Source organism: Cebus imitator, unplaced genomic scaffold, assembly GCF_001604975.1.
Source record: "Cebus imitator isolate Cc_AM_T3 unplaced genomic scaffold, Cebus_imitator-1.0 Scaffold63, whole genome shotgun sequence".
Lineage (NCBI taxonomy): Eukaryota > Metazoa > Chordata > Mammalia > Primates > Cebidae > Cebus > Cebus imitator.
Window position 1 is genome coordinate 1,602,655 of NW_016107378.1, and position 14,699 is coordinate 1,617,353.

Consider the following 14,699-nt stretch of genomic DNA (forward strand, 5'->3'; position numbering starts at 1 on the left):
GCAAAGACATGAATCAACCTAAATGCCCATCAATGAAAGACTGAATAAAGAAAATGTGGTACACATACACCACGGAATACTATACAGCCATGAAAAACAATGAGATCATGTCTTCTATGGGAGCATGGATGGAGGTGAAGGCTATTATCCTTAGCAAACTAACACAGGAACAGAAAACCGAATACTGCATGTTCTTACTTATAAGTGGGAGCTAAACAATAGGAACTTATGAACACAAAGAAGGAAACGACAGACACTGGGGTCTACTTGAGGGGAGAGGATGGAAGGAGGAGGAGAAGCAGAAAAGGTTAACTATTAGGTAGTGGGCTTAACATCCTGGGTGATGAAATAATTTGTACAATAAACTCCCGTTGACACATGTTTACTTACGTAACAAACCTTCACACGTCCCCCCAAACCTAAAATAAAAGTGAAAAAAAAAAAAGAAAAAAAACACAGCTCCTCTGGCCTATGGTAAAGGCTCTATACAAGAGGACCTTGGGGTGAGGGCTAAAGGTGCTCAGATGGTACCTCCAGGAGGCCAGAAGATGCAGACATAAGGCATGCAAGAGCCCCTTGCTGGTTTGGAGGCCAGGGCCACTCTTTGGTCATGGAATAGTTCAAAGGCAACTCCACTCTTTCTTTAGGGGTCCAGAGGAGTGCTCTGCCTTTTCTACTGCTAGAATGCGCAGGCTCCACCAGGCCACCTCCCAAGCCACGTGATGAGCCCATGTAATCCTCACAGCACCGCCTTTCTCCCAGCCCTCTCAAAACCGCCCCTGTAGGTTTCTCAGAGACTTTTGTTGTCATGGGAGAGGTTATAAAGACATTGTACCTCATACCAAAGCTCTTTTGATGATGTCTCCTCAAACCCCAAAGGGATTATAAGAATACTAATAAAAACATTTAAAAGAGCCAATAAGGCTGAGCACAGTGGCTCATGCCTGTTATCCCAGCACTGTGGGAGGTTGAGGCAGGCAGATGGCTTGAGCTCAGCAGTTCGAGACCAGCCTGGGTAACATGGCGAAACCCCATCTCTATAAAAACTTTAAAAAGATTAGTCAGGCGTGGTGGCGGGCACCTGTGGTCCTAGCTAGCTGGGGGCTGCGGTGGGAGGAGCACTTGAGCCTAGGAGGTTGAGCCTACAGTGAGCCATGATTGTGCTACTGCACTCCAGCCTAGGTGACAGAGCAAGACCCTATCTCAAAAACAAAACAAAACAAAACAAAACCAAAAAACCCATACACAATAATAAAGACGAGGCATTCTACACATCTTTTTAAATGTTTATCCTCAAAATGGAAACTGAGACCCAGAAGATTAACTAACCCATCCAAGATTTCATAGCTAAACAAGAGATAGGGTCAGGATTTGAAGCCAAAATTGTCTGACTCCAAATATCAAGCACTTTGCATTCTTCCAAAACACAGACATCATGAGAATCATTTTGGGCCCTTGTTAGAAACTGAATTTCCTAAAGGCACCTGGTCCTAAGTCAGAGGGGCGTCCTGAGACTTCAGAGGAACGTCCTGAGAATCTTCATTTTCATAAGTGACTCTTAAGATCAGGCTGGTTGGTCAATCTGCCACAAACGACCACAAAGATGCTAAAAGTGGGCTGTGGTGGGGGACACACATGTGTGTCTTTGGGTCCAGAAAGAACTAACATTCAATTCAGCTCCATTTCAGAGAAGACCAGTCTCCGGGTCGACTCCTGTAGACCGGCAACTTGGTTCCCCAGGCAGGCAGCTGGTGACTTCCCAGGGGCCAGCACATGGAACACGTCTCCTGAAGTCCTCCCCCTACTTCAGGGACTCTGGCAGGCCCTTGGAACCACTTAATATGTGAGACTGCTTGGCCCACCACTGGGGCGTAAACCCAGGAGGTAGAGGGCTGAGAATAATTTTATCCCTGGTGCATTTCTTGGCTTGTCAGTTACATAATGATAGTGATGAATGGGCTACCTTGACAGCCGAACATTTAGGAGCTGCTGACCTTTGATCTCTGGTCACATGATAGGGTCACCTGAAACTTGCATGACTTCTACCTGCCCAAGGGTAACAATATAAAGGTCAAATGGCCTGGACGATTATAAGTATCAAGTCGGAGGCTGCTTGGTTAGATGCTTTAAGAGAGGCCGGGTTGGGTTCCCCAGCACACAAAGCTATGGAACCACTGCAGAAATGTGCTCAACAAAAGATATACAATTTCAAAGCAGTCTACAGTAACTTTCCTTGCAAGGGAATAGAATGAACTCATTATTTTTAAAGGGCAACAATGAAAACAAACACTTTGGAAGAAAATATATTCTGCTAGTGACTCAGCCACGGGGAGGGAAGGCATATAGGCGCATGACTTAATGAATGATATTCATGCTATACCTATGACATGGCAGCAGGGCCAATTTGATGCAATTACTGGAACAAAATCCCCACCGGGTCGTATCAAGCCCTCCTTTCAGCCATAGAATATGGTCTCTCCTCTGTCACCACAGAACTCCACAAAGGACCATGATTGACAAAAGATAACCCTTTCCCAATCTCATGACTTCCCTGTTGCTTGAAACTTAAAGTAACATTTGCATGGGACAGTCTCAAACTTCAGAAAGATTCCAGAATAATGTCTAATTAGAAACCCAAGGTGGCTGTGATTTTTAAATGCACTACAACATTTTAAAAAACATTTCTTCTTGCAAAGCAGAAGATTGTGCTTTTTGACTATGTGGTTCAATTCCATTTATGAGAATCAACTTGATTCTGAGTAAATAATAGCAGTCACATAAGTAATAAATACAGTTATGAAAATGAAAGCTAAAAGGCCAATGCCATTTCCAGAATCTAGAAACTTCAATCTGCGGGAAGCGGCAGACATTACAGAAAAATCTGATTTACACAAAGAGCCTGTTTTTCTACAAAGGATTTTCCCCTGCAAAGTCAAAGACCGACAGACAGACTGCCAGTGAGTATAATCCACTCATACTCCTGAGAGATAAGCAAAGCAAGGGACAATGGCTTACAGAATAAAAGGCCAGCTGTTCTGACTTTGGAATGCTCATTTGAGTTGTAAGCTGTGAAATAAATGTGAGTTGATGGTTCCTCCATCTGCCCACCTGTCAGTCTCCTTCCACTGTACTGCTGTTTTTAGAAATACTTCCATGTAACCTGCTTAATTGGTTTTTGGATGTCGAGAAACACCTCAGGAGTTTTATTTTAACCTTATTCAGAACACGAGGTTCCTGGGCCCGACTGGATTTCTCTGCTTTAGAAATATTCGCTAACAGGTCACTCAGGGTAAGGAACTCAGTGGCATCCAATACCAACTGTGTGACACAGTTCAAATTCAAGATTAGGGAGAAAATGGTGGGTCAAAGGAAAAATGCTAATTTATCAAGGACGTTTCAGTCTTCTGATGAATGTACGCTTTGCACAAATTTAAAAACTGAGTCCAAGTCAAACTTCTTACAGTGGTCCACAAGGTCCTCCATGATGGACCCATTCCTATCCCTGATTCTCCGCCCTCTCCTTGCATTCATCCCATTGTTCACTGTGCTCCAGTCAGACCAACTTATTTGCTCTCCTTGAAGAGACCAAGAGCAGTCTCAGGGTATTAGAACCTGCTGCTGCTTCTCCCTCGAATACTCTTCCCCTAAAATAGCCACATGGCTTTCTCCTCCCATCCCTTCAGGTCACTCCGTAATCCAATCAGGGAGACATTCCTTGACCGCCTGACTTAGGACAGCAAACATCTCCCCTCCCTGCCCCCCAACTCTAGCACTCCCCATCTTCCTTCACTGTTCTCTTTTTCTCTGTAGCACTTGACGCCATTTGTGTGTGTGCTTGTGCGTGTCTGTGTGTGCACATGTGCATGAGCTAAGCTCTCTGAATGCAGGGATTTCTGTCTGTTTTGCTCACTGCTATATCCTCCAAGCCTAGAGCAGAGTTTGACACATGGTAGCAGCAATAAATACTGTGGAATGCACAAGTGATTGAGAGCATCTTGCAGCTGAATTAGATCTTCGTAACAGGGAGCTGATTTCCCTGCTACACAGCACTTTAATAGCAATGATAAGCAAAAGCAATAGCTGGGCACGTAAAAGTAACGGTACCCTGTAGTACCAGCTACTTCAGGTACTTGGGAGGCTGAGGCAGGAGGATCACTTGAGCCCAGAAGGTCGAGCTTACAGTGAGCAGTAATCATGCCGCTGCACTCCAGCCTGGGGAACAGGGCCAGACCCTGTCTCAAAAAAAAAAAAAGAAAAAAAGAAAAATAACAACATAACAAGTCGGATGGTATAGGAGTATAGCAGTGAGAACACTGGTCCGACAGTTGAAGGACCAGTCCTGCCACTATTTTACCCTGTGATCTTGGGCAAAACTGTGACTCTCTGGCTGTCATTAATTAGATCTGTACAATGAGGACTTGAGTTAGTCCATCCCTAAAGGACTTTCCATCTCTAAAAAAAACTGGAGTTTTACATATCAACATTATGGCTAACATCCATATGCATTATTCCATGTGATCCTCACTACTAGGGTGGGAAAGGTATAATCCCAGTTTTGAAAATGAGGCCATAGCTAGTGCTAAGGCCTCAGACACATGAGTCCATCTTGAGGCCTCCAGCCCTAGGACAACACAGCTGATATCGCTTGGAGCAGTGACAATCATCTGTTATGGACTAAATGTCTGTGTCCTCCGAAAATTCGTATCTTAAACTCTTGGCCTCTAATGTGATGGTATCTGAAGGTTGGACTTTGGGAGGCAATTAGGTCATGAGGGTGGCACTCCTGTGAAAGGGATTAGTGCCCTTAAGTGGAAGCCCTGTTCCAGGTCACACAACCACATAAATAATAAGTCATATTAACTGTGGCTGAAACTTAGGTCATTCACTAGTCCAACGCTTTTCAATTAAACTGAACTTGATAAAACTGGAATTACTACCACTCGCTCTTAAACTCTGATTCAAAATCTACTTTTGCAGGTAAGTTCTAATCCTCTGAGCCATACGTGTCATAGACTCCAGTACTTCCTGGGCACTATTTCACTCTAGCCAAAGAACCTATGGAGTCTTTAAGCTGCCACTTCATTCCAGGGTTAGAGATAATAAACTGCTCCATTTGCCTATGGATGTTTTATGATAGGAGCACAATTATATTTTGGTGTAGCTGTTTTGTAGAAAGGGAAGAAGTCCAGGCAACTGAAGCATCAGGATTGTTGTGTTTATAAGCACCCGAACTCCACAGATGTCCTAAGTGTCCTGGTCTTAAATCCAAAGCAAGTCTGCAGTTTATGCACCTAGGAAATGAATGACACTCTTTCTACAGCTAACATGCAGAAACATTGCTTTGGCTCATATATGCCGCTGGGTCAGTGATCAAGAAGATGCCTACTAAGTGCCTACTGATAAAGCCAGGATTTGGGAAGAAGGACTTCTATGATTTTCCTGTTTTTAGTGTCCATTTATTCAACAAATATTTACTAAGTACCAGGATCTAGAGATCCAGCAGTGAACTACACTAAGTTCCGGGTTTTGTGGCGCTTACATTCTAGCAGGAAAGTCAGGTAATAAACACATGTAACAGTTATAAACTGTATTCAGCCACTCTCAAGGGGTACTGGAAATAACAGTGGTGGAAGTAGATGGGAGCTTATTTTTATTTCACATTAAAGGAGTCAAAGGAATACCACATAGAAGCAGCCCACAGACATCTGAGACCCAGGCTGTTCCATCCACCTTTCTGCTCTGCCATCCTTAGCACATGGCTGCCATCCCTGAAGTCAACTATGGGGCCAGGATGCTTCAGCCACCATATCTGAGTCCCCAGCAGGGGCAGCAGAAAAGACAGAGGGCTAAAATATGCCCTAGCTCCTCTTTGAAAAGAGCACAAGTAACCCCCTATATCTGGGTCTCACTGATTAGAACTTGGTCACTGGGAAGTGTGGGATTTTAGCTGGACATTGCTCCCTTTCCCCGTCAAAACTGAGACTTTAAGGAAGAAGGAAAAAGTGAGATAGGATGAGAAGGCAACATCTCTGCCACACAATGTAAGCAAATAAATATCAAGATAATTTTTGCTAGAGATTAAGTGTTCTGGAGCAAATCAAACAAAGAAATGAACAAAAAAAAAAAGGAGTGAAGAGAGAGGCTGGGGAAGAGTCTAGGCTAGGGTGGTTGTGATGGACACTTGTCTTGGGGGAAGGGTATATTGTAAGTGGAAATGAGTTAGGCATTAGGGCTGGGCACAGTGGCTCATGCCTGTAATCCCAGCACTTTGGGAGCCCAAGGCGGAAGGATCTCTTAAGGTCAAGGGGTTCTAGACCAGCCTGGGCAACAGAGTGAGGCTCTGTCTCTACAAAACATCAATAGATAAATTAGCCGGGCATGGTGGCATGAGTCTACAGTCTCAGCTACTTGGGAGGCTGAAGTGGGAGGATTGCTTGAACCTAGGAGTTTGAAACCACCTTGGGTAACATGGCTAGACTCTGTCTCTGCCAAAAAAGAAAGAAAAAAGGGTTGGGCATGCTCAGGGGACAACAAAGGGGCCACTGTGGCTGGAGGAAGGGGATGAGGAGAGGGGACGGAGAGGATGGGGTCAGTGAAGTCTGGGCTCTTGGAAGCTACTGTGAAAACTGGATTTTACTCTAAGTGAGATGGGGACCCACCGGAGGGTTTTGAGCAGGAGAACAATAAAGGATCTATGTCACGGGGCTCCGCAGAAAGCCTCTAGATTCCTTTAGAAACTGAGTCATCTCATGAAAGTAAACTTCTGTGCTCTACCTACACACAGTATTCGTTTGATGAAGCAAAATATCTTAAGACTCTTCGGTGGCCTCCTAGGCCACTCGCGCTCTGGGGCTGGGAGGGAGGGAAGGCTCTGAACCTTATCGTCTTCAAGGCTTTGATGTATTGTTCGCCTTTGCACTGGCATAGAAAAGAAGAAGTAACGCCAAAGCCTCCCTGTATTCCCAAGTCCACCTGATGTGTATCTTCAGAACTCAACTCACATCCAATTTATGCTGTTCTTTTTCTTTTTGGTGCTGCGGATTCAGGCTGAGGAAGATGGGTAATCCTATACGCTGAGAGCCACGGAAGACTGAACAGGCCTTCTGAGTCAGTGCTGGGTTTGCTTCTGAAATGACTTGGTTTGAAAAGAGTTTTAAAACATCACACTTCAATTGAGAGCAGGCCAAATTCTGAAGTCCCCCGAATGAAGTTTTTGCTGTGCTGCTAGCAATGCCGCCACTGAATAAAGCCCACTGGAGCCTCGGAAAAGAAGGATGAGCTGCCAAAGAGACCGCCTTAGGCTTGCAGTGTGGCCTGCAAACTTCAGGTTAACTGGGCGGACTTATTAATTAATCATCACAACCATGAGTTTCTCACCTGGGCATCTTTAAGGAGAAAGCAAGCGGAGAGATGGGCCATTATCTATTTATTACTTACTGTCTTGTATTCTCTGGCCAACAGGCTGGTGTAGTGTCACACTTGAGGGCTTTGAAAGCGTGGGTCTGTCGTTCTTTCACTGTCTGGGGGTGATCTCATTCTCCCAGCACCAGTGTTTGCTTGTGGGGTGACCTTGGGAAGGGCACTTAGCAAGAGCGTTTTCTCATCTGTCAAGCTGAGACAGCCACAGGGACCCGAAGTCACGTCTGGTAAATGCTGAAGCATGGGACGGTCCGGGCCACCTCATCTCAAAATCCCCTGGCTCCGGGAAGAAGCCTTTTTCCAACAGGGAAAATGAGCGAGGCCATGTCCCTGCCACGTGCCTGGTAGCGATGGGGGTGAAGGCAGGGTGGGGTGGAGGACGACAGTGGCTCTTTGTAGGAAAGACACCCTTAGGCCCTCACTGTGGATCCCAGATGCTTTCTCATTTGCCAAAATTCACAAGGTCATAAGGAATCAAAGGACGACATCTGCTTGTGCAGAATGTCATTATAGAGGAGTCTGGGAACAAGAGGCCTGTTACAAGTCACCTTTCCAGCTCCTGCAAACAGGCCGATTAATGGAGAAGTTCGGCTCCTCACTGAGCATTACAGGAGTGGGGTCAGCTGGGACTGGGCCAGGGCTCGGCGGTGAGTCAGGACAGCACAGCAAGGGCTTGATTAGCTGCTGCGACCTCCTGCCCCGTGCCCAGCCTGCCAGGGAGCCAGGCTTCTCAGCAGACTGCTAAGTTAGAATTTACACTTTTTGGAAGAACAGTTCTGCAGCCGAGACCACCTGGGAGTTGGCACAGAATACTTTATGGAGGCTCCATTATGCGTTTTCTGCAGCGCCAGCTGATAGGTTAGCTCAGGCGAGACTGCAAGACCTGGAGAACTTGCTATTCCTAATTTAAACTGTTCTTTCTAGCAGAAGACTGACTCACAAAGGTCCTAGTGCCCAAAGGCATCTGCCAGTAAGTTCCGAGGCCAGGGCTGGATGTGTACGTGCCATCAGCAAGTGGCCTGCCTATGCGGCGCAAATGGACAGGTCCCAGGACGGTGTTCCCTCCAGGAACACTCTTGCTCTGGCTTTCGACTAGTGCCAGGAAGTCTCCCATTAATTCATTTTGTTCAAATGAATGGGGAAAAGAGGGAAAGGTATTTTACAATGCAGCTACTTCTAAGGAGAATAATAGTTGAAGTCACCTCTCGCATAGAGTGTGCTGCTTCCTGGTGTGAAGCAGAGAGAAGCCCATGAGCTCTACAGTCCCTGGGTGAGAAGCAGAGGTAAACCTCCTTACAGTCTCACGTAGGGTTGACCACGTGGATAGCCTTCTGGGAGAGATGGGCAGGAAGCCAGCAAATAACGACTAGAAGCAATTTAATTGGTTCCAAGTTAATGTCCTTTTTCAGTGGGTCTCAGGTAAGTGTCTGGGAGTTATGGATGCTAACTTAAAGTGATTTATAAAGTTCTTTCCCAACAGAAAGGTCTTCTGGGCAGGCAGAGAGTGAGTCTGTGAATTCTTTCTCCATGGCGGGTACCGTGTGAGAATGAAGGAATAGGTTCAACTGTAAAGAATCTAGCCCTCTCTCCTCAAAGAGAGGGAATTCTCATTTTTCAGCAAGGTAATTTTAGACAGCCATGACTCGCTATTTTAGATTTCAGATTTGGTAGAGTCTTTGTTCTTGGGAGGTTCTTATTTTCTCTCCTACCCCCTCAGTGTAAAGGCAAGATTAATAGACTGCTCAACCCATTTGTGGCAAAGTCAGGCGGCTAGAATCCAGGTTCCTGAGATCCTTAGTTCACTACAGGCCTGCCTGCAAATTTTCCCTTTTCCTCTCAATGTTTTGTTTTGTTTTGTTTTGAGACAGGGTCTTACTCTGTTGCCCAGGCTGGAGTCTAGTGGCACAATCATGGCACACTGCAGTCTTGACCTCTAGGGCTCAAGTGATCGTCCCAACTCAGCTACTCAAGTAGCTGGGACCATGGGCATGTACCACCACGCCCAGATAATACTTTATTTATTTTTTTTTTTTGAGACGGAGTTTCGCTCTTGTTACCCAGGCTGGAGTGCAATGGCGCAATCTCGGCTCACCGCAACCTCCGCCTCCTGGGCTCAGGCAATTCTCCTGCCTCAGCCTCCTGAGCAGCTGGGACTACAGGCATGCGCCACCATGCCCAGCTAATTTTTTGTATTTTTAGTAGAGACGGGGTTTCACCATGTTGACCAGGATGGTCTTGATCTCTTGACCTCGTGATCCACCCGCCTCGGCCTCCCAAAGTGCTGGGATTACAGGCTTGAGCCACCGCGCCCGGCCCAGATAATTCTTTAAAATTTTTTTTTGTGGAGACAGTGTCTCACTATGCTGCCCAGGCTGGTCCCAAACTCCTGGCCTCAGGTGATCTTCTCACCTTGGCTTCCGAAAGTGCTGGGATTACAGGCATAAGCCATAGTATCCAGCCCTTTTTCTTTTTTTTAATGTTGTAATTGTTAATTGCTAACATTTTCTGAGCAACTGCTATGTGCCAGATGGCACTATAAGTGCTTTACTCATGTGATAATCCCAGTAACCCCAACAGGTTGGAATGATTATTATTCCCATCTTACAGATGCAAACAGTGAGGCACTGAGTGGTTACATAATATGCCCCAGGTCACAAAGATTGTGGGTGATGTAGCCAAGATGTGGCCCCAGGCAGTCTGGTTCCAGAGCCCATACTCCAGACCAGTCCCCTATAATATGATGGAAACACGGCCCACTCACAGGTTTACATCTAATGACACAGCAGGGTTCATAATGAAAAAGCAAGGCTGCTCCACTCTAGTCCATCCAACCCCCAGATTTGTTTCATAGGGTAGTTACCTCTGTATCTCTAACTAATATGCATGTACCATGATTTCTTTATTTGTTTGCTTTTTAAGAGACAGGGTCTCGTTCTGTCACCAGGCTGGGGTGCACAGTGATATGATCGAAGCTCACTGCAGCCTTGAACTCCTGGGCTCAAGTGATTCTCCCGACTCAGCCTCCTGAGTTGCTAGGACTACAGGTGTGCACCACCGTTTCTGGCTTATTTTTTATTTTTGTAGAGACAGAGTCTCACGATGTTGCCCAGGCTGGTCTTGAATCCTGGCCTCAAGTAATCTTTCTACCTTGGCCTCCCAAGTGTTGGGATTACAGGTATGAGCCCCTATGCCCGGCTTACCATTTTTTGATGGCTTAATTTTAGATATTATCTGTTGGTTTCCTGCAATGTTACATGAGGATTTCACTCTCACTTGTTCTGTGCATATGCACATGGTGTTTGTGGTAACCAGCCTCCAAACATGGCCCCAAATGGACCACGCCTCCAGCACTCACTCCTACATTCGGTCTGGGCTGGTCCTTTCTGTGACTTGCCTTCAACAACAGATTGCAGCAGAGGTGACTCTGGGCTAGTTCCTTTAAAAAGCCTGGCAGTTTTTGCTTTTGTGCTCTTAGGAGTCTTGAGCTGCCATGTAAGAAACATGGCTGCTCTGCTGGAGAGCCCACATGGAAAGGCCATGAGGAGAAGAAGAGGCCCTGAGATTACTACATGCAGAAAGAGAGGCTCAGAAATCTCAGAGTCACAGCAGACCCAGCTTTTTGGTCCCAGCTGCTCCCTGACTGTAGTCACAGGTAAGACCCCCAGTGAACCCAGCAGAAGAACCACCTGTCCAGCTGAGCCCTAGTCAACTGCAGAAGACCAGAGTCTTAGATGAGGAATAATAAACTGTGGCTGTTTTAACTCACTACATTTTGGGGTGATTTGTTATGTTGCAATGAATAACTGAAACAGTGTTTTCAGTATTATGAGATCTTTCATTGGATGCTTGGCAACTGTCAATGATATGCTTAAATTCTGTATCCGGTTCCATTAACTTTTTTATTGTGACAAAATATACGTAACAAAAATATGCCATTTGAATCATTTTTAAATATACAGTTCAGCAGCGGCATTATTACATTTACATTTACAATGTTGTGTGACCATCACCACTATCTATTTCTTTTTCCTTTTTTTTGAGACGGAGTCTTGCTCTGTTGCCAGGCTGAAGTGCAGTGGTGCAATCTCAGCTCACTGCAACCTCGGCCTCCCGGGTTCAAGCAATTCTCCTGCCTCAGCTTCTTGCGTAGCTGGGACTACAGGCATGCGCCACCATGCTTGGCTGATTTTTGTATTTTTTGCAGAGATGGGGTTTCACCTGTTGGCCAGACTGGTCTCGATCTCTTGCCCTTGTGATCCGCCTGCCTTGGTCTCCCAAAGTGCTGGGATTACAGGCGTGAGTCACCGTGCCCAGCCACCACTATCTATTTCTAAAACTTTCCCAATACACCGAACAGAAGTGCTGTACCTGTTGGGCAATAAACTCCCCATTTCCCTTCTCCCAGCCCCTGGCAATCTATCGTCTACTTTGTCTCCATGGATTTGCCTATTCTAGATATTTTACATAAGTGAAATTATACAGTATTTGTCCTTTATGTTTGGCTTATTTCACATAGCATAATATTTTCAAAGTTCCTTCATACTGTTGCCTGTGTTTCAATTTCATTCTTTGTAATGGCTGAATAATATTCCACTGTATGCATATAACACATTTTGTTTATCCATTCCTCTATTGATGGACATATGGGTTGTTTCTACCTTTAGACTACCGTGAATAATGCTACAATGAACACTGATGTACAAGTATCTGTTTTGCGTCCCTGCTTTCAATTCTTTTGTGTATATATCTAGGAGTAGAATTCCTGGGTCATATGGTAATCCTATGTTTAATTTTTTTGAGGACCCACCAGACTGTTTTTGAAAGGTGCTGCACCATTTTACATTCCCACCAATAACGGAGGAGCCCAATTTCTCTACATTCTTGCTTTGCTGTTTTCTGTTTTTCGTTTGAATTGTGGCCATCCCAGTAGGTGTGAAGTGGTCTCTCCTTGAGGTTTTGATTTGCATTTCTCTACTGACAAATGACGTCAGGCATCTTTTTATGTACTTATTTGTCATTGATATATCTTCTTTGGAGAAATGTCTAATCAAATCCTTTGCTCATTTTAAAAATTATGTGTCTTTTTGTTATTGAGTTGTAGGTGTTCTTTACATATTCTGGACATTAAACCTTTATCAAATTATATGATTTGCAATATTTTCTTCCATTCTATAGGTTATTTTTTCACCTTTTTGGTAACATTCTTGAAGCATTAAAGTTTATAATTTTGATGAAGTCCAATTTATCTGTTTTTATCCATTAACTTTTGACCGTATCTCTCAACTTCCCTTTTCATAAGATGCAGATATAAGTGAAAGACTGAACCACAGAATGAAAGACGGAGCCAATTAACAGCACAAATTGGAGTTGAAGGAATATGAGCTATCCAGTATCTCTTACACTCTGGAAGGACTGTTTCTCTCTCTCTGCCATTCTCAAGTCTGTTGTTGGTTTTCGTGAAACCAACACCTCTACTGACAGCACTATTAACCCAACTTTGAGTTACTCCCTAAACTAAAAGTAATTAGTGTGAACTGTTTTAAAAATATTCTAGAATCTTTAATTAAACTCACTCAGATTAGAAGTTTCCATTCTCTACTTGTGCAAATGTATAAGATCTGGCTAGATGTCTTATTTCTACTAAGCCAAAGGCAATTAACTGGGGGATATCTCAGCACCTATTCAATTCCAGTCCAGAGGAATGACAGTCCCTGAGATCCCTAGTGAACAGCTTTTCATGGAATTCACCCTCAAACCTTCTTGGAAGAATCTTCTAGCTCTTCAAAAGAACTTCCTGCCTTTTCCTATTGAATTTGTAGGAGATTTATATTGGACTGAGGGATGGTTATCCAGGCGTCATATGCATATCCTGATTGGCAAACCATCCTTTATGTAATCAGTGACGCCTCTTTATAATGTGGGTGTTAGCAAACAAGGTAAATGAGAACTCGGTACTGTGTGGAAGAATGCTACTAGGAATTAATGAATTTTCCCAATGTGCAGTGGTAGTTCAAGGGACATGGTCTGATCTGTATAACTGAATTTGTATAAGAAGAAATTTGCCATAATGATGTTTTCATTCATAACAACCTTTCCTTGGTCATTTCTGACAGCAGATTCTCATTTTCCCCTATGGAAAACATTTAATTCATTGCCATATTTGGAATATCTGTTTATTTGTGGGACACTCAAAATAAGAAATATCTCATAATTGTTTTTGTCCTTAATATCAAAAAGGAAGTGTGGCTTGGTAGAAAACATTGAAAGAGTGTTTTGAATTATCAGGTCAGTATAAACATTCTGAAGAAAACTGTACTTGCAAACGCTAGTTAAGCATGTCATTAAGACAATTATATGAACTTAGTTCCAAAAAGATAATGATATTTTGCAGAATTGCGTATAATCTGAAAACCTGGAAACAAAGTCCATCACTGAAAAAATGATACTAAATTATAGTATATCATGCTATAGACTTCTCTGACAGAATTACATAGATGTATATGTTCTAACATGGAAAGATTTCTAAACATAAGACATATTATTGGGTAAAAAAGCAATTTGGGTATTGATTTGTATAGCATAATAACTACTTATATAAAACAAATAGGAAAACCTACATTTGTCTTTGGGTACATGTATGTCTGTAAATGCACAGAAGAATATTTGGAAAGGCAAGAAGGTCTACGTTTGGAAGTAGTGATCAAAATACTTTATCCTTATTTATAAAGTTTTAATTTTTACAAAGTGAATGTATGATGTATGGTTAAAAATTTATGAATATGCGAAAAGTGGTGGTGAATAGAACTAAATACCTTAGCTGGAATCATGGATCAGTTGTTAAAAGATTATAACTGCCTTCAATTCTAATTTCCTTTCTAACAAACAAAATTCTGGGAATTTAGCAAGAAGTAAATTCTTGGCTTGGTCAATACAGGGCTTTGAAGTCAACTAGGTGAAACAATTCCTTTGCATCTTGTTTTTAAAATTTTTTTTTTCTTTTAGAGAGACAGGGTCTCACTTGGTTGCCCAGGCAGGAGTGCAGTGTGATCATAGCTCACTATAACCTTAAACTCCAGGGCTCAAGCCATCCTCCTGTGTCAGCCTCCTGAGTAGCTAGGTCTACAGGGAGCATGCCACCACAGCCAGCCAATTTTTAAATTTTTTGTAGAGATGGTGTTTCGCTATGTTTTCCAGGCTGGTCTTGAACTTGTTGGTTCATGTGATCCTTCCTCTTTAGCCTCCCAAAATGCTGGGATTACAGGTGTGAGCCTGGTTTCCTG

General features: G+C 43.8%; 1 protein-coding gene across 1 annotated transcript in view; it reads right to left on the bottom strand.

Moving 5' to 3' along the window:
• The window catches only part of FTO (FTO alpha-ketoglutarate dependent dioxygenase), a 412,690-nt gene that overhangs the window by 12,040 nt on the left and 385,951 nt on the right, over positions 1-14,699 (bottom strand). The gene's annotated exons all lie outside the window — the stretch shown is intronic.